The following is a 21,792-nucleotide window of genomic DNA, read 5'->3' on the forward strand; positions in this document are numbered from 1 at the left end:
TATAAGTTAGCCTGCCATTGTTATATATACACAAACATGTGTATATATATGTGTATATATGCATGCTGACAGAAACACCAGACTTCAGGATCAGAGAACAAACCATTTATTACTCACATCAAGAAGAGCAACCCAGAGCATCTTACATTGGTTCCCTTTGCCTCAATTCCCACAGGGTGACACAATGGGTACCAGGTGTTCACGCACACATGCATCACGGTTTTTGTGCCATAGGAGAGGATCCTTCAAATTATGAGATTCATAGCTTATACAGGGTAGCTGGCACATCTCTCCTATTCCCCCGCTGCTGAGAAAGAGAAAGAGAATTTTAAAACCCTGGAAGGTAAGTGAATGTCTCTCCATGGAAGATAAGTTTCTATATATCTTTGGAGCAATTCACAACCTCTAGCTTCTAAGACCTTTGCTATTCAAATATTCCCCTTGTTCAGAAAGCCCAGATCATGAAGAAATATGAGAATATTCATGGAGAATTATCTTCCAAAAGGATATTAGCAAATTAACCTCCAATTTGGCAACTCCACCACTAAGTTTGAAACTGGTTCCTCAAACATTTACCATAATGTTATCCATTTTATTTTAATTTACCATTTTTATAAGGTAAAATTTTATCCCAAAATGATATTAAAACAAAAGCTTTGTATTTTTGTAGTAATTAACATTTATTGCTAATTAAAATTAACATATATTTGCTGTGAAATTGCCAGTTTAAGTCCTTTGCACATTTTTCTAGTGTTCTGATTGTCATTTAGCATTGATTCATAGAATTTTTAATAATCTTTCCCTGGGATCTTCTAAGAGCAAAGCCTGGAGAAAAAGATGAATATAGGCATGATTTGTTCAGGAATGCGATCCCAGAAAGTAAGGATAAGTGACAGGAGAATACATGCGGAAGAAGGGAGTATCATTCCAAAGACCAGTTTTCATGTTGCAAGTGGGAGAAATCCACAGATAACCTAAGAAATCTTACAGAATGTGTCTCAGGAAGGAAGGCAGAAGCATTTATCTTTAGTTACACATACCCCATTGGTCAAGGCTTGTCTCGCTGAGTGTGAACTCACCCACACTTCCTGGCACTTGTATATACCTGAATGTTGGATGGTTGCTCTGGGTCCCCAAACCTCAGTGTCAACAAAGTTCTGGAGCAAGAAGAGAGAGACTTACAACATGGGCTTGAGGTGAGCCTATGTCAGGGTATAGCCTCAGAGGCAGTCAAAGACAATCCAGAATCACAGCCATGATTAGACTGTGGGAAAGGCTGGAAGGATGTACCACTGCACACAAGAAGTGTCCAGCATACCAGTGTGCCATGGAGTACGCTATAAGATGGAACTTCTTTCCAGCTTCCCTACCAATGAAATGTCTATTCTCTATGTTTTTCTACATTTGTTCCAGGTTTTAAACTAGGGTAGGAAAAATCCTCCAATAATTTATCTGGTATTCTACTACTAAAATTTTAATCCAGCATCACAGATGGATCAGGGGGTTCAATTAACATCACTTTGAATTTCTGGTAAAGATTTCAATGATTCCTGTGAAGCATTTCCAGAGGGTATCATTTTATCCAAAATTTCTCTATGCCTTTGTATCTCATCAGAGTCCATTTGTACAAGTAACAAATAATTTTTAGAAATCTTAAATGAACTCTCAGGTAGCAATAAAGCCTCATAAATAATTTTGAGAAAAGGCCAAACATGCTGTTTTTATTATTTGTGTATGAATTGGTTTCAACTTCATGATTCAAAGGGATGAAACATAAAAATGTGATTGTCATCAACAAAAATTATGTATACCCTTAGAATGAAGCTCTACCCTAAGCCATATGCTAGTCAGTCAGTGGTTGGGGTCACCAAATACCCTCCTACCAGAGTAAAGACCATTTAGTCCCTAAATTGAGGATATATTTGGAGAAGAATGAAGTTAAATCTGGTGTCCAATTAATTCTTCTTTCATATAGGCCCTGGGAAAGCTTTAAATGTTAAGGGCAGGGATTTGCCACTGGGCAGGCAGCTTGCCTGGGCCTGATTTCAAGAGGTAAGGCCCTGTAGGACCCTTACAACAATATAATACTTCATAGAGCCAAATTTAACAAGAATTGGTGAAAATCTTTCAGGATCCCACTAGTTCTGGGCTTCCCCATTAGACTCCTCCCTATTTTACAACAGCCCAAAAAACACTGCTGCTTTCCTGGGCTCTACCCTCTTTTTTAGGGCATTTGGAATATAGTTCATGGGTCTGAATGAGCTACTGGAATGTTTGTTGTAAATCAAGTATATACTCATAGTCCAGGTAGAGGTCCTTTGAGGCCAGGAACAGACTCAACTAAAGCCCCAAGCAGGACCAGAAACAGAGGTGAAAAACACCATTTTTTTTCATGTGTCATGGACATGTGCAACTTAATTTTCCTTCAGCTCGCTTCTTAGGTTTTCACAAATTCCTCTCTAACCCTAAACTGGAGGAGTAACTCAGTCCTCACAACTATACCAGAGGAAAGCTGCTCTAGAGGAGAGCTGAGGTTCTATCCCTAACTCAGCATCAGCACCATGACCCTCAAAGCTAGCTACCCTGAAACACCCCCCACACACACATGCAGAGCCTTCCACTTTCTCTTCCATTCCAAGCTGCTTTGGAAAGGTAAAGTAAAACAAACAAATGACAGAAGGAAGAAACCCTGTGGGAGTGGGTACTCATTATTGTTGCCATCAACTCCCAAGATCTGATTTGTACCTGCTCATTTCTGTGTCACTGGCAAGAGTTGGGTAAGTGTGTAGGCAGAACCTAGGCATCAAATGAAACCTGTATGTTTAGATTCACACTAATATTTAAACCATTTCAACATAGGCAGTCAGCCATCTCTTGGAACATAGTGGTCTTTGGAGGTTTTGTTGTTTTAATGCTGTCTTGAACCAGCTTTACAGCCCTGGCCACCCGGCTCCCCTTTCTTGAACATCAGTTATGTCCACACCCCAACCACCCCCCCTCAATCAGGCTCTCACACTCAGGCCTACTGTATACTCTCACTAGTCACCCCACAGGGCCAAGCACCAGACAATGAGGGACAACCCCTGTGCCCCAGAGTCAACTGAGATTACTCAAACTAGCCACAGAAACCTAGCTATCCGATCTGCCATACAAGCTCCCCACAGTTCTAGCGGGCGTTAGCTTATTGCCAGGTACAGTCCCCTGTATAGCCTTGCCCAGGAGCAGCCAGAAGGAATTATGAATTATGAATAACAGAGTCATGCCTTTCATCTATCCCAGTGGCCATGTTGTTTCCTCCCCCTAAAAGAATCTTTAAATCTTATCAAAAGTCTCTGTAACACATCACCAATCAAAAACAAATTGCAGACTTTTTTTCTCAACATATTCTTAAACAATGAAGCCTCATTTTTTTTTTAAGGAAAAGCCACAGCCTATTTCCATATTCTGTGAAACATCAGGAAGGCTACTGGAACCACACAATTCAAGCCGCCACATCTAAAAAATTACTTCATCCCTGCCTCCACTCTCAACTTCCCTTTGCAGACAAATCTTTTTAAAAAGGAATCTAATTATGTCATCTTCTTAACCTTAAGATGATATAATGGTACATTTTGTTCACGTAACCTTTAATTCTTAGAATAAATTCTGAATTCTAAAAATAAAAACAAGAACAACCAATCACATAGCCCTCTCCATTACCCCTTCCAGGAATCAGACCTTATCTCTTAAAGCTCTGTGGCAGATGTCCACAGATTTCATATCTGACTCTGCAGGTGCTGAGCCTTTCCACTTCCCCTGAAACTTTCAGTTTTTCCACACATACTCTGTTTTGACAAAGAACCATTAAGAATAAGTACTTTTTAAAAGCAACATCCTATAATAAAATGTATTAGCTCATTTCTGCCTTTGGATACCATCCATGCATCCAACATGAGATGACATTGTGCAAAATCCCCAAGTGGGGCTGGCAGCCTGCATGGTTCACCATGTGAGGATGAAACCAAATCACCTTCTCCAGGACCACAGAGATTAAATTATTTTTTTAAAAAAGTCAAAACATAAAAAGGGCTGGATTATTCATTCTCCTAGAACTTTGGGTGAAGAGCTCTCCTTTCATTTTCCCTCCTAAATACAAGAGAAAACAGCTGACCCTCTTCACAGGACTTTCTCTTTTACAAGTCCCCACAAAACCACTGCAAGTCTCTTCATTACAAAGATGTAAATATTAGGGAACAGAGCTGCTCTGTCAGTCTATGGTTCTTTATATTTTTAAAACTCTTAAATACAGAGTTTGGAGAAAAAAATTTCAACTGGAGTTAAGGAAAACAGTGAAAGGTAAATTTCAAAGTGAACATCCTAAGGACTACTAAAGATTTGAATTTGTAAACTTTTCTTCCCCTATTAGAATGAAATTAAGGGCAATTTAAATGGTTTCCCTAAAGAGTATTGGTGCCATTCTCATCACTCTGGTTTCCTAAGGAAAGTACAGTCAACTAAGGATTGTAGTTATCCTTGCATAAACAAGGGTAGATATAAAATGCTGAGCATGATACCTGAAATATAAACACCTCTCTTGTTTTTATTATTATTACATCACTATTACTATTATTATTTTCCCACAGGGCTTTCCCTACCCACACAAACTTCTATAAATGCTTTCTTAGGCTCTGCTATAAAAATCATACCAAACTAGCCTAAAAGTTCTAGGTCATGACGTTTAAAGAATTAATAGAGAAAGTATTTGCCATTTCATCTTTTTTTTATGACTCTATAATGAAAAATAATCATTCTGGACCAAAAAAGTGTGTTATGAAGAAAAATAAATAGAAATACTTTCTGTAAAAAAAAAAAATACTTTCTGTCCTAATATGCAGACATCATAGTTTTCCCTTACAATTCAAAGAAAAAATTTCATGAAAAAAAAAAACTCTTGCACTTCTGTCTACACTTGTCAACATCTCTCTAAAATTGGCAATCAAGAACTCAGATGTCCCTAATGGTATACATATCATGGAATGTGTCTTGTACTCCCTTCTATGTGCAAAAATACAGCATGTTCTACTAACAGAAAGTCAGCTGTTGACAGCAGAGCCATTAAAACCTAAGTGATCTTTCATTCCAGATCTCCTTGAAATTATTTTGCCAAGAAAATGGAGTTGCAGTATCCTCAAAGATTAGGAGGGAGGACATGGAGGGGGAAATAAAAAGAGAAATAGAAAAATTCTTTGAATTGCTTTTAGACCTCTCTCTCATATTTAGCTATTATTCTTGGAACACAGTTGTAAAAATGTACCCAGAATTGATCCTTTATAAACTCTAGCTTACCTTAGAATTATTAAAGGATATATATTTCTAGATCATAATTCAGAATGACAAAGCTAGAAAATACTCTTCCTTACTAACAAATGTGAGTTATAATTCCTAAACCATTTCAATTTATCTACTAAACTCAACAATAAATAATTATTAATTATAGGGGCCTCTATACTGACTATTCTACATACATAGGACTTTTTGTATGTCATAAGTGATAACAGAAAACCATCATAAGTTCCCAACCAAGGAAAGCAATGAAACAAAAACAGTTCTTGTGGGATGCTTTTCTTGCCATAGTAAGCAAGAATCTGCAATGCCTGCACAAGAGATTTACAGAGATTTCAGGAAAATCTATATATTTTCCTAAAATAAACAATAAATAAAATAAAAATAAATAAACAATTATAGAGACTTCAGAGAAAGCTTATAGCATCTGCAGAAAAGTGATGCTGTGGGTAAGGAAAGAAAAGGTGACCCCTGAGGAAATCTAGAGGAAAACCCAGGATTTGGCATATAATACGATGCATTTGCCTAAGGAGAAGTAATAGTTAGAACTAGCTCTGAGATTGGGGCTGGAGAATGTAATTGCATTCTTACAGTACCATAATCAAACAGAAATTGTTTCTTGTTTTGGCCTCATTATAGAAAATAGAAACATTCATGGTCACAGATCATTTCTCATAATAATTTTCCTTTGCCTTTCACGCAAAATGAAATATAGCCAGAACTTTCTGTTTCAATCATCTTCAGTCATCTCACTATATATGCACACATGCACACATGCAATTCCTCATTTTTTTGAGAAATGACATATATGGTTTACATATACAAACATGTGGCAAGTACCTGTGTTGTGCAAAGTTAATTTATCTTTCCATCATCATCTCCCATTCCTCAACACCCCCAAGCACAATAAGCTCTAGCCTTTCCAAGTGACTTGCTACTTCCTGAATACTTGTTCATGCTTCTTTGCTTAGCACATTATTCTAGATGATGGTCCTTCTGTCAAATCCTCATCCTTCTGGTTCACCTGGAAAGTGCCAGCTCATTTTTCAAACACAGACCACTGGTTCTTCCTCTGTGATACTTTCCTCACATCCTTAACCCTTTCTCAATAAGAATTTTTGATACTGAGAGCTTGATTAAAAAACAAAAACAAAAAACCTACAGTATAAAGAGATAAAATGTCATGGTATCTCAAGGGGCTCATAGTCTAATGGAGTGACAGACAAAAATAAGCAATTATAGAGGTACCTGGGTGGCTTAGCCAGTTAAGTGTCTGCCTTCCAATTAGGTCATGATCCCAGGATCCTGGGGTCAAGCCCCATATGGGGCTCCCTGATCAGCAGGGAACTTGTTTCTTCCTCTCCATGCCACTCCCCCCTGCTTGTGTGCTCACTCTCTGTCAAATAAATAAATAAAATCTTCTTAAAAATGAGCAATTATAATACAATATGAGATGTTCTATAATAAAAGCAGAGTTTTAACAAGGTAAAGTAGCAAACATAAGCAATGAGTTATTTTACTTTCTTTGTGGAAGGCAGGAAAAGCTTCCCATAACAGTCAGCACATTTTCCTAATTATAATAGTTGCCAGGTTTTTTATAATTATTTTTTGTGTCTGTGTGTTATCAGTTCGGGTACCCTGACAACCAGGTGCCAAAATGGAATACAAGAAATTTATTGGGGGGCAACCCGGATGGCTCAGGGGCTTAGTGCCGCCTTCAGCCCAGGGCAGGATCCTGGAGATCTGGAATCAAGTCCCATATCTGGCTCCCTGCACGGAGCCGGCTTCTCCCTCTGTGTCTCTGCCCCACCCCCCCTCTCTCTCTCTCTCTCTCTGTGTGTGTCTCTCATGAATAAATAAAATCTTTAAAGAAAAAGAAATTTATTGGAGTTAAAGTTTATGAAACATAAAGAAAGAAGAAGCAGGATTCCACAGGGAAAGCTTCTATACCTGATGCATAGCTGACATTTGTGTATAGAAAGGAGAGAGAAACAAGCCCGGGTAGAAAGAGCTTCAGACCTTGGGGAAATGCTAAGAAAGTCTTGGCCAGGCAAATGAGGAAATCTGCCATAAAGATTACCTGTGGAAGACTCCTGCTTCAGGCAAAAATGGTCAGGTCTAGCACCTTCACCATTCTCAATCACTGACTGGGAGCTTCTTGGGAGTTTGACCTCAGCTCTGAAACTACTTTATATTCCAAAAGTATGGGAATGGTCAGATAACTACAAAAAACAGCGCGTTCTGTCTCAAAGGGATTGCTAAGTGCACCTTCATGACCGCTCCAGTCTAACTTGCTAAAATGCTGTGTTCTTCCAAGCCACAGATCGAGTCATGGTCTATTTGTATTTCCAGCATTTATTATAGTACCTAAAACTCAGTAAGTAGACAACAAATGCTTGATGAAATGACATTTTTAAATGCAATATGGTGAGTTAGGCATTATGGATACAAAATGTATATAAAAATGTTATTACTTATTTTTGGGTCATATAAATCTTATAAAAATATAAATGACACTATCAGGTGTCAAAACCTGGGTGACAGAGGAAAAGGTACAAACATAAATTGCTACAGATCCATAAATCTAACACAGAATGGGCCCAGTGGCAGCTCTAAAGGCCTGCCCAATTCCAGATTCCCAAAGACATCTGGATAATAGACTTTTGTTATAGCTTTACAGAAATTAACCTAGGAATGTGTTTGGCCCACACTAGAATAGCTCTGGAGGTTGAGAATGATAGATGTTCAGAGCTAAGTGTACTGAGCGTTCAGTGCCCTCTACCTTTGCAATCATATTATAAATTGTACAACTTTGAAGTTTATGAGATCTGACACGATCCTTGCTCACACTCAACATGTGCAACTGTGTGTCTACTGGTAAATTCCATCTGAGGGTTCTATAAACTTATACCTCAGAGCTTATACCTCAATTTATCATTAAACAGTGCTGTGATTTCTCTACTGTATACTCTGATTAGACATTTCCTTACATTCATTTGAGATAATTAAGTCCCAAGTGGTATCTGTGTTTGGCTCTCTTCAACAATCTAAGCCTATTATTAACATTATGCAGGTTGGTAGCAACAGTGAGACTGATACAAAAATTCTGAGACCTATCATAGCTACGTCTCTGAGAAGAAAGTTCTGGATTATGGAAGGCAGGGGATTGAAACTATATTGAAACTATATCCTAAGCCTATTATTAACACTATGCAGGTTGGTAGCAACAGTGAGACTGATACAAAAATTCTGAGACCTATCATAGCTACGTCATTCTGAGAAGAAAGTTCTGGATTATGGAAGGCAGGGGATTGAAACTATAATGGCAAGCTGCTTCGCTGACCTTCTATGATTTGAGAGGACTAAGACCTTATTACAAGGGATACAAGTTAAAACTCCTCAGTGATGAATAAGTTATATGCCACTAACTTTCAAATCTCTGGGTCATCTGGATAAAAGTTATAAAAACTTGCTATGGCCCAGTAATTCCTGAACACTGAAAACTTGGGGAATGACAGGAGGGACAACAAAGATTGGAATCAATAAATATAAAGATTTGTACCACCTTAACAGCCATATGATGGACTGGGACAGTTAGAAAATGCTTGAAGAAAGAGGTGAATTTCAACCTAGTTCTTAAAAGAAAACTCACAAAGAAGGAAGTGGACATTATGACAAAAAAAGAGAAGCAGAACTAGAAGGAAGCTTATCATGATCTAAGTATGGTAAGGAAATCTTTGCAAAGAATGTTGATAAATTATTTGTTCATTTGTTTTGTCTTCTTCCAAAAAGCATTTGTGGCAGCATATTGAATATTATATTGGGATCAAACTATATAGGGCCTTGAACTTCAGGCAACAGGATTTCTTTATTATTCTATGAAGAATGAAGAGTGTCAATAAGAATTGCATTTGATGAATTTCCATGTTTCAGTGAAGTGTGAAATGATTAGATATATATAGTATTTACATACACACACATACAGGTACACACAGGCCATCCTCACCAACCAGCCTAAGATGTGCAGCCCCCACCTCATGAACATACTGACTTTCATGAAGAGCACCCTCCCTTTTGAAGCAGCTGTGTGCATGTATCCATCCCTACCAACAAGTGGATGTAAACATTTGTTACTCAACAAGCCACAAACAATAATGAAACAAAAAATGGAATCTAAGAATCCATTTTGTATGGAATATCATTTCTATTGGAAGATGATGATTAAGGTGTTTCAGTCTGATCCCCATCAGCATTACTGAGATTCTCTGATTTCTAAACCCATGTTGGCTTTTTTAGTCAACTTAAAAAAAAATAAAATAAAGTGTAAATTAACCAACTAGAATACACCCAAGAAAGCACAGTTTCTTAAATCATTCTTATAATGCAGTGTCCTTATCCAATTAGTACTCCCCAAATCATTTGTGCCTTAGGAACAAGCAACTGGCATGAATATGTAATCTTATCATGGTTTTTCAAAAGCTCAAACTCAAACAATGCAAATTAAGAAATCTATTGCAAACCACTGACATGTCTAGGTAAGAGTAAATGAAGGAGGAAAAAACACTAGAAATGGAAGAAAAATATAAGGAATACCATAAAGAGTAAGTTGGCAGGATTTGGCAACTGACAAGATGTGAAAATTGAGAGAGAAGTCAAAGCCCAAAGATTTAGGATGATGTTGATAATAGAATGGAGTGCTTTTACCAGAGGAAGAGAGGGAGAAAGAAGAGAACATTAGTTTCCAGAATGGAATCTGTGAGGAAAAGCATAGCAGACAGAAACAATGGACCTGTGAGAGTTTGGCATTTAACTGCCTGGAATCTGCACCTTGAGGTGAATCTGGCACCACTCACCACCTGCCATCTGCTATCTGAGATGACCCATGGATGCCCTAAAACCATTCTCAGAAATGATTCTGGATGTTTATTGATTGTTTTAAACTTGCTTCCATTCAATCTTTTTTGTTTGTTTATTTGTTTGGTTTGGTTTGAGCTGACCCTAACTTCTGGTTCTATTCTCCACTGATATTCCTGTTCCTAAGCTAAGCACTTAACGTTGATTTTTAGAGTCTCCTGTTTGACTCTTGACTCTTCTTGAAGGACTTAACTCGAAATAACCCCCAGAAATTCTTGCTACCCCAGAGATCCTCCTCTGACCACAGCTCCTATCCTAGCCCATTTTTCAAGTACTCAACTGTGTCCATTCAAACAACCATAATGAAATAATTTTTTAAAAGCTGGAGATGGCAATGTAGGAGTCATCTAAGAGTCAAAACTGAAGGCATGAATGAAACCATCAGAGCAAAACCACAGAGATAAAAGAATTATAGAACTTTGGAAAATATCTACTTTTAGACCTAAGAAGGAGAGCACAGAACAAAGCAAGGACAAAAAGAACCATCAAAAGATAGTAAAATGGCCAGAATATGGCAGGTCATGGAGTCTAAGGAAGGAAAGAATATTTTTAAAAGATTTTATTTATTTATGAAAGACACAGAGAGAGAGAGGCAGAGATATAGGCAGAAGAAGAAGCAGGCTCTCTGAGGGGAGCCTGATGTGGGACTCTATCCCAGAACCCTGGGATCACGACCTTAGCCAAAGGCAGACACCCAACCACTGAGCCACCCAGGTGTCCCAGGAAGAAAAGAATTTTAAGGAGTAGAGAAGGATAGGAGTTTTGAAACCATGTACAAGAGGTTACGCTCTAAGAAAGTGAAGGGAGTATAGATATGTTAAACTCTCAAGAATTCTGGGGTGAAAACAATGTGAGAAACAGTACAAAAGCTTGTGGGGAAATCAGGTACAAGAGAAGGATTTTTCTTTTCTCTCTCTCTCTCTTTTTTTTTTAAAGAATTTACTTATTTGAGAGAGAACAAGAGAGAGACAACAAGCAGGAGGAGTGGCAGAGGAAGAGGGAGAAGCAGGCTCCCTACTGAGCAGGGAGCCCAATGTGGGGTCTCAATTCCAACCAGCCCAATGTGGGATCTCAATTACAACCATCATGAGATCATGACCTGAGCCCAAGGCAGATGCTTACCCAACTGAGTCACCCAGGTGCCCCAAATTTTTCTTTTCTGTGAACAGATAGGTTGAAGCAAGTTTTCAGGGAAATTGTCATTGAAAAATGAAAGCTTAAAAATAAAATGAGATGGGCAGCCCCGGTGGCTCAGCAGTTTAGCGCCTGCCTTCAGCCCAGGGCGTGATCCTGGAGACCCAGGATCGAGTTCCAGGTCAGGCTCCCTTCATGGAGCCCTCTGCCTGTGTCTCTGCCTCTCTCTCTCTCTCTCTCTCTCTCTCTCTGTGTGTGTGTGTCTGTCATGAATAAATAAATAAAATCTTAAAAATAAAATAAAATAAATAAAATAAAATAAAATAAAATAAAATAAAATAAAATAAAATAAAATAAAATAAATAAAATAAGAGAGGAGGAATAATTGATGGAACAAGCTCACAAGGTTAGCAAAGGTAAAGAATGCCTGAATAGTCATAGTCCTACATTAGGAGTAAATAAAACAATGCAGCATCACAGAGGTTGAAGAAAAAGAAATTCAAAAATGGATAAAGAGGTACTAGCAGCCCCAAATGCTAGGAAAAGATGAAGAAGGCAATGTGAGAAAGGACCCTTGGTTGCCTATTAGAGACCAAACTGTGCCATTGAAAGAAGTTTTTTTAGCTGATTGCTGGGAATAGAAGCAAGAGTGTAGAAGGATAAGAAGTGAAAAGCAGGAGGTAGAGGCAATAAATGTAGACCACTCCTTTGAGAAGTTTTGTGTGAAAAAAAGAGACAAATGGGTAATAATTCAAGAGATGCAAAGCCAAGATATATACGAAGTCAGGGGGACTGCGTGTGTTTGCAGAGGAGAGGACAATACCAACAGAGAAGAGACTAACAGCACCAAAAAAAGGAATAATTGCTGGAGGGAGGCATGAGGAAGTTGAAAAGAAACTGAATCCAGAGCATAGGCTAAAAGATTAGTCCTGAAGGGAGGATAAACAGCTTGCCTCTGAGAACAAAAAGAAAATTCAGTGAATACATGTACTGAGATATTTTGAGAAAGGGAGTAACTTCTAGCTTAGTCCAAATTCTCCAAAAGTCTTTATGAATGGTTGTCATTAACAAATCAACTATGTCAAGTATAAATCATGCATAACAATCTTAGGTTTCATTTGAATTTTTCACGTACACAGTTTTGTTTGAATTCTGCTTTGTGTCTAGTGCCTTGTCTCTATGCTCTATTTGCATTGGATTGAGAAAGAATAATACACTTAATTTAAACTGAGAGACTAGAGTCATAATAATGAAGTAAAAAAAAAAATCACAAGATTTAGGGAATTACTCATTACAGTAAACAGGCCATAGGGAACAAAGGCTTTGTTTTCCTCCTAATAAAAATAAAAAAGAGGAATGATGAGTTTCGAGAATAGACAGGAGAATTTTTATGTTCACTGGGATAGCACTGCAGACTTAACTCCTATTTTCAGAGATGCAAGTCAAAATCCTCTGTGCAGTGTCAGCCCGGGTAGTGAGAGACCTAAGAGAAGGCAGACAAGGAAGAAGATAGCAAGTGTGGTAAACAGAGTTGTTCCAATATAGAATCTTCTCTTTTCATAATCAGCTCTCCACATTCTGCAGGAAGCTGAAAGTTCTGTTTCTCAGACCCCCTTGCAGTGACATCGACTCTTCCAGTCAGATACACATGCATGGGACTTATATTCAGAACTGAATTAAATGGACAGAGAGATCACACTTGAGATATAATCAGCAGGTGCTGATTAGCAGACACTGTGTGACTCTGAAATCAACAGTTCTCAAAGTGGCTTCTGGATTGCCCCATTCTCCAATGGTATGTTCCCGGAGAGGCTGAGGAGCATAATACTGGAGAGAGAGACTAAGACAATGGTTTCCTTGGCAGGCCAGTTCATTCTTGGACGTCCACTAGAAAGCCTGCTCCTCCAGTTATTCCAGGGATTTCTCTAAGCACGTAAGTCTCTATGTTATATCCCTTTCTGCAATTGGTTTCTGTTTCCTCAAACTGGAGCCTGAATGATACAACAGGGCAGAAGGCAGCAAACAACAGCCCTTGGATTAAACTGGCCAGCCACCTGGTTGGGGGTTTTGGAGTTTTTTTTTCTGGGTTTTCTTTCTTTTCTTTTCTTTTATGGCCAAGGAGGTAGGAATAGTTTTTACATTTTTAAGTGGTTACCTTTTAAATTATTATATAAGGTACAGTGGCTAGATTTGTTCAATAAAAATACTAGATGCTGAATTAGATCTGTAGTTCAGATAAATAACAAAAAATCTTTAAATATAAATATGTCCCAAATGTTGTAGAGGGCATACTTATACTAAAAAAAAATATTTTCTTTGGCAACTGTAATATAAGCGCCGATAAAATATCCTTGATTGCCTTTCGGCCCAAAAAGTCTAAAAAAATCTCAATATGTGGCCTTTAAGAGAAAGACCTTAAAGGGATCTGTAAAGTTCTATAATAAAGGCTCTCTGCACATACATTCGCTGTTGCCCAGGGCTGCTGAACCAATTCTGCCAGTTTGGGCAATATTTAATGAGCATGTTAGTGCTTCCTTGGGAGTAAACTGGAAAAATCAGAAGTGGCCAGAACAGCTTAGGGAGACTCCTTGGTAATAGATGCTGATGCTGAAGGAAGCAGGCCTCTAGAATGGGACTCACTAACAGAAATCAAGATCTAAAGAAGAGAAGCAAGAGACATTTCTCTCCATGAGAAAGCATACTGGTTCCAGTCCTGATGGAACTAGAAACAGAAGTCTCTAGAGCAAAAACATCTCTGACATGTTAATTTACTGCATTCTGCCTGGATCTAGAGAAAAGGCCCAGAAATCGCTGTGGATCCACCATAAAGGATGAAACCAAACATAGAAGTACACACACACACACCCACACACACACACAAAGGAAAGCGATTCACATAGTGTGCCAATTGAGGTATTAAGTCATTGTCTCTCAGTCCCAAATCCACCGTTCTTTCCTCTGTCATGTGATACTGCATTTGGGACTCTACAAATCCCATTTCTGCTATTGCCTCTTTCCCTGTTGGGCTCCCCAAACAGAGTAGAATCTGGAGGAGAAGGAAGGGACTTGTTCCTTCCCATCCATATCCTACGGATCTCCACTCTATAGCCACTCCTTCCAGCAATGCTTCCTTACCTTCCTGCAACAGCATCTGAACCGAGTGTGCAACTTTTCTAGCATCGCAAAAGCAACCTCAGAGATACTAGCACCATCCAGCTGGTACCTCCCCAGGGGCTTTGAAGTTCAACTCTGTGAGGTCCCATCTCTAAGTTACTAAATTTTAATGATTCCAAGCATATTAAGTTCCAATCCCCTTTAAGAGAACTGGCTGTGAAGGGCTTAGTTGACAATAGCCCCTGCTGTGGCTTTCACAGCGGCCACATTACCACAAATGAGCTGAGGTCAAACCCCTACTCCCATCTGCCACTCTCCCCAGTTCTGGGCAATTCCTAAGAATGCCTGGGCACAGTGGGGTATAAGTGCTAGTCTGTTCCATAAGGATGCATAAGGATGTAGGACTCCACTAAAGGGTAACTTTGACTGAGGACCCCTCACCATCCTGGTTGGAACTTTTTTGAAACTGCCCCATTGTCTGAGAATTTTCTGCCCTCCCTCTTTATTCACAGGTATTAGACCTGTCCCAGGGTCTGAAGGCTGTTTCTGCCTACTTCTGCTCACTTACAAATTAGCCTTCATATGTGTTTCTCCCAATAAATCTCTTGTACATCGAATTTCATCTTGGTGGCTGCCTGTCCAATAAACAAACATAGAAGTAATTGTAGTAATCCAGGCAAGGGATGATTCCAGTTTAGAGGAGGACCAGTACACATGGAGACAAATGGACAGTTAGGACATGTACAGACATGTATTACAATGAAAGAATGTACAGCACCTGTCTGTTGTGTGATTAGATGTTGGGGAAAGTGGCATGAGCAGATTTTAAATTATACCAAAATGGGGCATCAGACTACAGTTTCTAGTAATTTTGGATATAACTGCCTCTTGTATTACAAAACAAAGTTTCCTTTGGGATTCATAGAGGTAAATGCCTCTTTTCAAGGTTTAAATCATGGGGGCACCTGGATGGCTCAGTCAATTAAGCATCTCCCTTTGGCTCAGCTCATAATCCCAGGGACCTGCAATTGGCCCCATGAGAGGTTCCCTGCTCAAGGGGAATCTGCTTCTCCCTCTCCCCATTGCTCATGCTTGCTCTCTCTCTTTCTCTCTCTCTCTCGCTCTCTCTCAAAATAAATAAATAAATAAATAAATAAATAAATAAATAAATAAATAAATAAAATATAAATATAAATATAAATCTTTAAAAAAAAGATTTAAATCATGACAGATAATGTTCCCAAGGGAAGTTGCATCAGGGATACACAGAGACTAAATGGCCAGTTACTATACTAGTATTTCTCTCTCTCACCCTTTATCATGAGTTCTTCCTTCCTGAATTATTTTGTGTGCTTTCCATTTAAACAACTTTATTTTTCATGACTCGCTTTGCCCTCAGCAACCCTTGTCATTAATGGTCTCTCACAGTCTCTTTAGCCACTTGGCTTATAGGACAGCACACTCTCTGGGTTCTATTCCCTCCACACTGGCAATGCCTTCTCAGTTTCTGTTGCTAACTGCTCTTTCTCTGCTAGACTTCTAAATGTTGGAGTGACCCTGGGCTCAACCTCAAGCTTCTCTTCCATTCATATTCACACCTCTCACCTCCTAGACTATTTTATCCAGTCCTGGGACTTCAAATATCATGAATATATTCATGACTCCCAAATTGACTTAAGGAACCTGACTCCCAGACTTCTCTCTGAGCTCCAGGTTTGCTATTCAACTACCAATTCAACATCTTCATTTGAATATTTAATAAGCAACCTAACATACCCAACAGGAACGTTTGACTTCCCACTAACACTCCCCCAGATCCTTCTGCTATTCTCCTCCTATCCCAGGCTCTCCACTCATTAAAAGCACCTCCCAAAACCCAATGGATTCCTTTCCTCTTTAACTGCTCCCCCTCCTTCTCTCTGGAGCCTAACCATAAACATATCTGGACATGTCCTGTCAGACCTAACCTGCACTGGCACTCTCTATTCCCTTTACTAGCTTTCTTTTTCTTCATAGAGGCTTGCACTATATGTGCATGGGTATATATTTTTTGTCTACTTGTGTCAAAACAAAACAAAAACACAAGAATGTAGTCTATCTCTTTGCTCACCACTACTTCTCCAGTGCCAAGAACTGAACCTGGCACATACCAGGCATCATAAATATTTGTCAGATTAATGAATGTCTAAGGGAATATGTAAATGAATCAAGGAGAGCTTCCCACTGCTTTTAATGTTAACATAGTTTTATCTCTTTAGGACTTACATTCTAAAAATCACTTCTTGCTTGCAAGTGGAAGAACTTACTAATAGAGCTCCAGGTCACTGAAGCTATTAATAGAACAGTAATTACTTTTAACATTTCAAGCTTTTATTTTTTTTTGTTTTATACTTCACAAGTATTATCTGCAAACTGAGCAGGTGACTAGCTGAATCTCTACTTTTCAGGATGTCCCAACACTTACCAAAGGAATGGACTTCATGCCAGCATTTTCCAATGAAATTCAAATCCATATTAAAAAAAAAAAAAGGACATGTTCTTTTCTCTTGCATCTGTTAGTTGTCTCATAAGAGTAACCTCTCCCCATTTTCTTCTAATGGATTATTTGATGATTTCTGATCAATATCCTCCAAACTTAAATATTGCCAATGTTATCATTTGTTACCAGACAAGAGTGCACCAGTCCTCAGCCCTTAGATCCATCTCAAACTTGTACACTGTACCTTGAAAACACTCCTTGCCAGTACATTTGGCCCACACTAATGCACATTTGATTTTTAAAAGCAAAACTTTTTCTGGCACAAATAGCTCCCTAAGCAGATGAACCTAGAAGCTATGCCATGAACTGACTGTTCCACAGACATTTAAGAAAGTCTGAAAGTAACATACAGAAGGGTCAGTCATCTTTCTACCAAATGGTTTTCCTGGGAACATTTGTTCAAAAAGTCAATCTTTCCATTCCAAGTTTATGAGAGTTTCTGGGGGAAATAACCTTTATCACTAAGCTGTCAGAAAATCCTAGATGCTGAAGAAGAAGAAACCAGACCTGTAACCAAGAAAAAATGCTTTTAAAGAAAAATCTGTTGCTCCATATTTGAAATGGAAAGCATTCCTTATGCTACAGAAAGTAACTTACATGTTTAGCTGCTGTTGAAAATGATGGATGTTCTAAGTCATTTGAAATACAATTTTCTAAATTAACAGACAAGAATGTATCTTTTGTAAGAATAATTTCTCCTGTTTATCTCATACTTTCCGGAAAAAAAAATACTCACTCCGAAAAGCAAATTCAGATATTATAAAGATCAAATAAACTTAAAAGTAGTTTGATTCCTCAAGAGAAGAATATAAAAGATTTCTTTTTTTAAAAAAAGCTATATATTTTGTACATTAATTTCAGTTACATATTTGCCACAGAATACAAACACTGGGACTGTGTCATCACAGCATATGTGATCTTTGACTTTATTTTGGATACTGAGGTAATTTACTTAATGTTTGACTTTTGCAACAAAATTCTGTTTTATAACCTTGCTCAGTGTCACTAGTTACCAGTCTTTATTTTGGTTTTCCTCCTGTGTGTTACCTTTTCTTTATTATGACATTGTCCTACTAAGCTTACATCCTATCATTCCTTCATTCACTCATTCAACAATCCTTGCTTGAGCTTCCACAATATCCCAGGAGCTACACTAGGTATTGGAAATACACTAGCAATCCATGCCTTGAGATACTCATAGTCTCACTGTTTATATTACGATGCCTAGAATTGAGTATCTTTGAGGAAAAATGTTTTTAAGAAAATTTTTTAAAGATTTTATTTATATATTCATGAGAGACACACACACAGGCACAGACATAGGAAGAGGGAGGAGAAGCAGGCTCCGTGAAGAGAGCCCGATGTAGGACTAGATTCTGGGATTCCAGGATCATGCCCTGAGTCAAAGGCAGACAGACGCTCAGCTGCTGAGCCACCCAGGCATCCCTCTTTGAGGAATCTTTTTAGAAAACACACATATTATTTGTTGCCCTGCTTCTTTCCCCCACCAGACGGAGGCTCTTAAAGGCATATGTCATAAAATAGTCCTCCTGGTTCCTTACAATCTGTCACAGTGCCAGGTATATAGTAAGTGTGCAGTAAACACAGATTATGTCTTCTCATCCTAGACTTGATCAATTCTAAATGTCTCAAGAATATCAGATAAAAGACAATGGTATAAATTAATGGTGTTTCCCCTATTAGCATCTAGAAAGGAAAAAGGAGTCTTAGATCAAATTAGAAATCATCATGACCATCCTGAAACAAATTAAAATATGAAATGGAGCTGGAGTTTGACTTGGCCTGGAATATTATATTTCTGAGAGTACTCTAATTGTTCATAAAACCAGGATTATAGAGATATAGTCACAGATATGTTACAGATTTTCTAGGACTAGATAGCTGTTTATTATATCTCTAATGTACATAAATCTGATTAGAAACCCTAATCCCAAAGTCTTTGACCAACCATTTACTATAGCACAAAGTCCACCAGTGAAAGAGACATTATTCATTCGTCCAATCAATAGATATTTACTGAGCACTTACTGTGTTCTTGAGAATGGACTGAAGTCTGCATTAATACCAGTCACCTTATTTAGTAATTTGTACAGTCCCAGTAGAAACTACTGTGCTAAATAGTTTGGCCTATTGGGCCTCAGGAGCACCAATTTCCCTTTCAGCACAAATCTCAGAAAACAGGCAAGCAACCTGCCCATATTTAATGCTGGTCTTCTAACTCCAGTTCTTCTCTACTTGTGCTAGAGTAAGCCAATAGAGACACAGACAAGAGAGCCATCCATACACCAAAAAGTTCAGCTAGTGTGCTTACCAGGATATGTGGCCAATTCCATTTTCCATTGGTCTCATCCTGTTTAGGAATTCCACAAGTTGGGTTATCCCTTAAATGACGGACACCATAAAGTGTGGTATTTACCCATCAGCATGACTGGAGGGAAAAAAATGAAAGCATGTATCTCATCAAAAAGTATCTACAGAAAGGTTTTACTTATAATCTCTTATTCCTCCCACCAGAAGCACCGTGGTATTTCACTGAGAATTCCATGCTAACTCTTCATTGAGCATTAAACTAAGGAGAGAAAAGATTTTAAACTTACATACCCAAACACTCACACACTAAAGATACTGGAGAGTAGGACCAACATCATTGTGCTCAGAGTCTTTCCACCAAACCCACGTGTGGTCCCAGTCTGCTGAGGATGAGCCATAGCAGGCAGGAAGTTATGAAGTATGCTGTCTCCTCTCTTTCCCATAGAATTTCATTTCACTGTCACCACAAGCAAGCCAGGCTATATGCTATATCACCATTTATCTCTGTAATCATCTTTCCCATCAAGACAACAGCAGTTAGGTTACCTATATAAAGTGTCCTAATTTTCAAAAGTGTACTCAATGCATTTGCCACTTTCTCACAAACATACTTTGGTGTTAGAAAAAAAAAAACAGAATCTTACTATATGGTTCTATTACATGCTTAATCTTTCTTTCCCTATCTTTTGCCCCACTAGCCATGATGTCCCCAGTCCTACAAATGTTTTCAAGTCAATGCTGCTTGCATTTCTTAAAATGAAACCCCCTTCATCCAGTGCTGTGATTAACAGTAAATGGTAGTGTGTAGCTTCTCTATTTGATAAAAAGATGCACTAGGATTGTATGGTATGGCTTGGCAATCAGCCATCAAATAGAATAATTCCCTTTAGAAAACCATACAGTTTTGTTTTCTTCCTTCTTTCTCCTTAAACCATTTGTTTGGACAGAAGATGAAAAAATTTCATTTAACCATTATTTTTCTATTTTATAGTTTATGGAAATTGCTCTCAAAAGAATTAAAAGTGTATTATTTGTGTCTCTTACTCATTACGTGGCATATTACTGGGACTTCTTTTTTTTTATTTTAATTTTTATTTATTTATGTTAGTCACACAGAGAGAGAGAGAGAGCGGCAGAGACATAGGCAGAGACATAAGCAGAGGGAGAAGCAGGCTCCATGCACCAGGAGCCTGACGTGGGATTCAATCCCAGGTCTCCAGGACCTGGGCCAAAGGCAGGCACTAAACTGCTGCGCCACCCAGGGATCCCATTACTGGGACTTCTTAAATACTCTGTCATAAAGACTTTTTGAAACTTTACTATTGAAACTATTTTCATTTACCAAAGTAATTTAGAAATTCCAAAATCTCAACAATAGGTATTCAAAACTCACAAAGCTTCAGAATGTATATTCTAGTATCTTCTATGAAAATGCTTCCTGGAAATCTATTTTCTTTAAATAATTCTTTTCACAAAAGCCTGAAGTCTTTTTTTCTAGCTTCTACAGAAGTTTCCTCTTACTTCAAGCAAGTAGGTCTGACATGCACTCAGTACTCATAACCTTGCTTAGCCTGTATTCTTTGGAAACACACAATGATTTCTGACTGGATTTAATCCTAACAAAACTGAAATCTTAATATTAAAAAATTAGAGTAGTTACATAGAAGACAACTTCATGTAAGATGCTTGTAGTAAATGGTCCTGTTTTTTTCTCCCCAAGATTCACATTCCCTCTTTCACAGAAATTTTTGAAATTATTTTTGAAAATTTCAATGAACACTTCACAAAAATGTAAAATTATCATACTTTTTTCAAAATATGCTAATATTATCAATTTGAATTCAAAATTTAGTAGTATAAAGCCAGTTATTCAGCAAACATGAGATGATCCAAAACATTTACATTATTACAGGCTACATGTCAGAATCATTATGGCAATAAATTAGTTGTTGAAAAATAAAATAATTATTCCTATTAATAGCACACAGAATATAAAGCTAACTTTAAGAGCTGATTAACTATTTAGGAGTCAGATATAGAACTTCAGGAAGAATTTTTGTCCCCTCCACACACTTCCACAAAATAACTGTCCTCTCTCTTTTTTTTTTTTCTTTTTCTTCCTCTTCTTCTTATTCTCTAGAATTTTAATTCAGTAATTTCCAGACTTATAGATTTGGCCAACTAGAAAAATTATTTTTTGTTAAGAAAAAACTTTCCACAATTCTTTGTTCTTCTACATGTGACACTAGCTGCCTCTTGTTTCAGACTTTTTTCGAGAATGCGTATATGGCAAATAGCCTTGTGGGATAGAGATAGCATCACCTCTCTCCTGACCAATGGGCAGGCATGCTTATTGCCCATTATGGAAGATGCAAGTTCCATAAACTCAGGGTTCCTCTTTCCTAATGCTACTCATTGCATGTGCTACTGCCATATGG

General features: G+C 38.1%; 1 protein-coding gene and 1 long non-coding RNA gene across 28 annotated transcripts in view; one reads left to right on the forward strand and one right to left on the reverse strand.

Annotated features, from left to right (window-relative positions):
* Positions 1-21,792, reverse strand: part of LOC144317254 (uncharacterized) — a 228,375-nt gene that overhangs the window by 66,776 nt on the left and 139,807 nt on the right. For 7 of the 15 annotated variants that reach the window (XM_077903365.1, XM_077903364.1, XM_077903361.1 and 4 more), the window contains exon 3: positions 19,356-19,472. The gene's annotated coding sequence lies outside the window, so the exon portion shown is untranslated. Of the gene's footprint in view, positions 1-96; positions 308-6,570; positions 6,719-19,355; positions 19,473-21,792 lie in introns of those variants that run through there. The other 8 variants (XR_013383193.1, XM_077903358.1, XM_077903354.1 and 5 more) reach the window with 5 other exon arrangements.
* LOC144317255 (uncharacterized) overlaps positions 12,983-21,792 on the forward strand; it is an 86,857-nt gene continuing 78,047 nt past the window's right edge. For all 13 annotated transcript variants that reach the window (XR_013383206.1, XR_013383205.1, XR_013383200.1 and 10 more), the window contains exon 1: positions 12,983-13,303. This is a non-coding gene — a long non-coding RNA (uncharacterized LOC144317255). The remainder of the gene's footprint in view (positions 13,304-21,792) is intronic.

This window comes from Canis aureus, chromosome 7 (assembly GCF_053574225.1).
Source record: "Canis aureus isolate CA01 chromosome 7, VMU_Caureus_v.1.0, whole genome shotgun sequence".
NCBI lineage: Eukaryota > Metazoa > Chordata > Mammalia > Carnivora > Canidae > Canis > Canis aureus.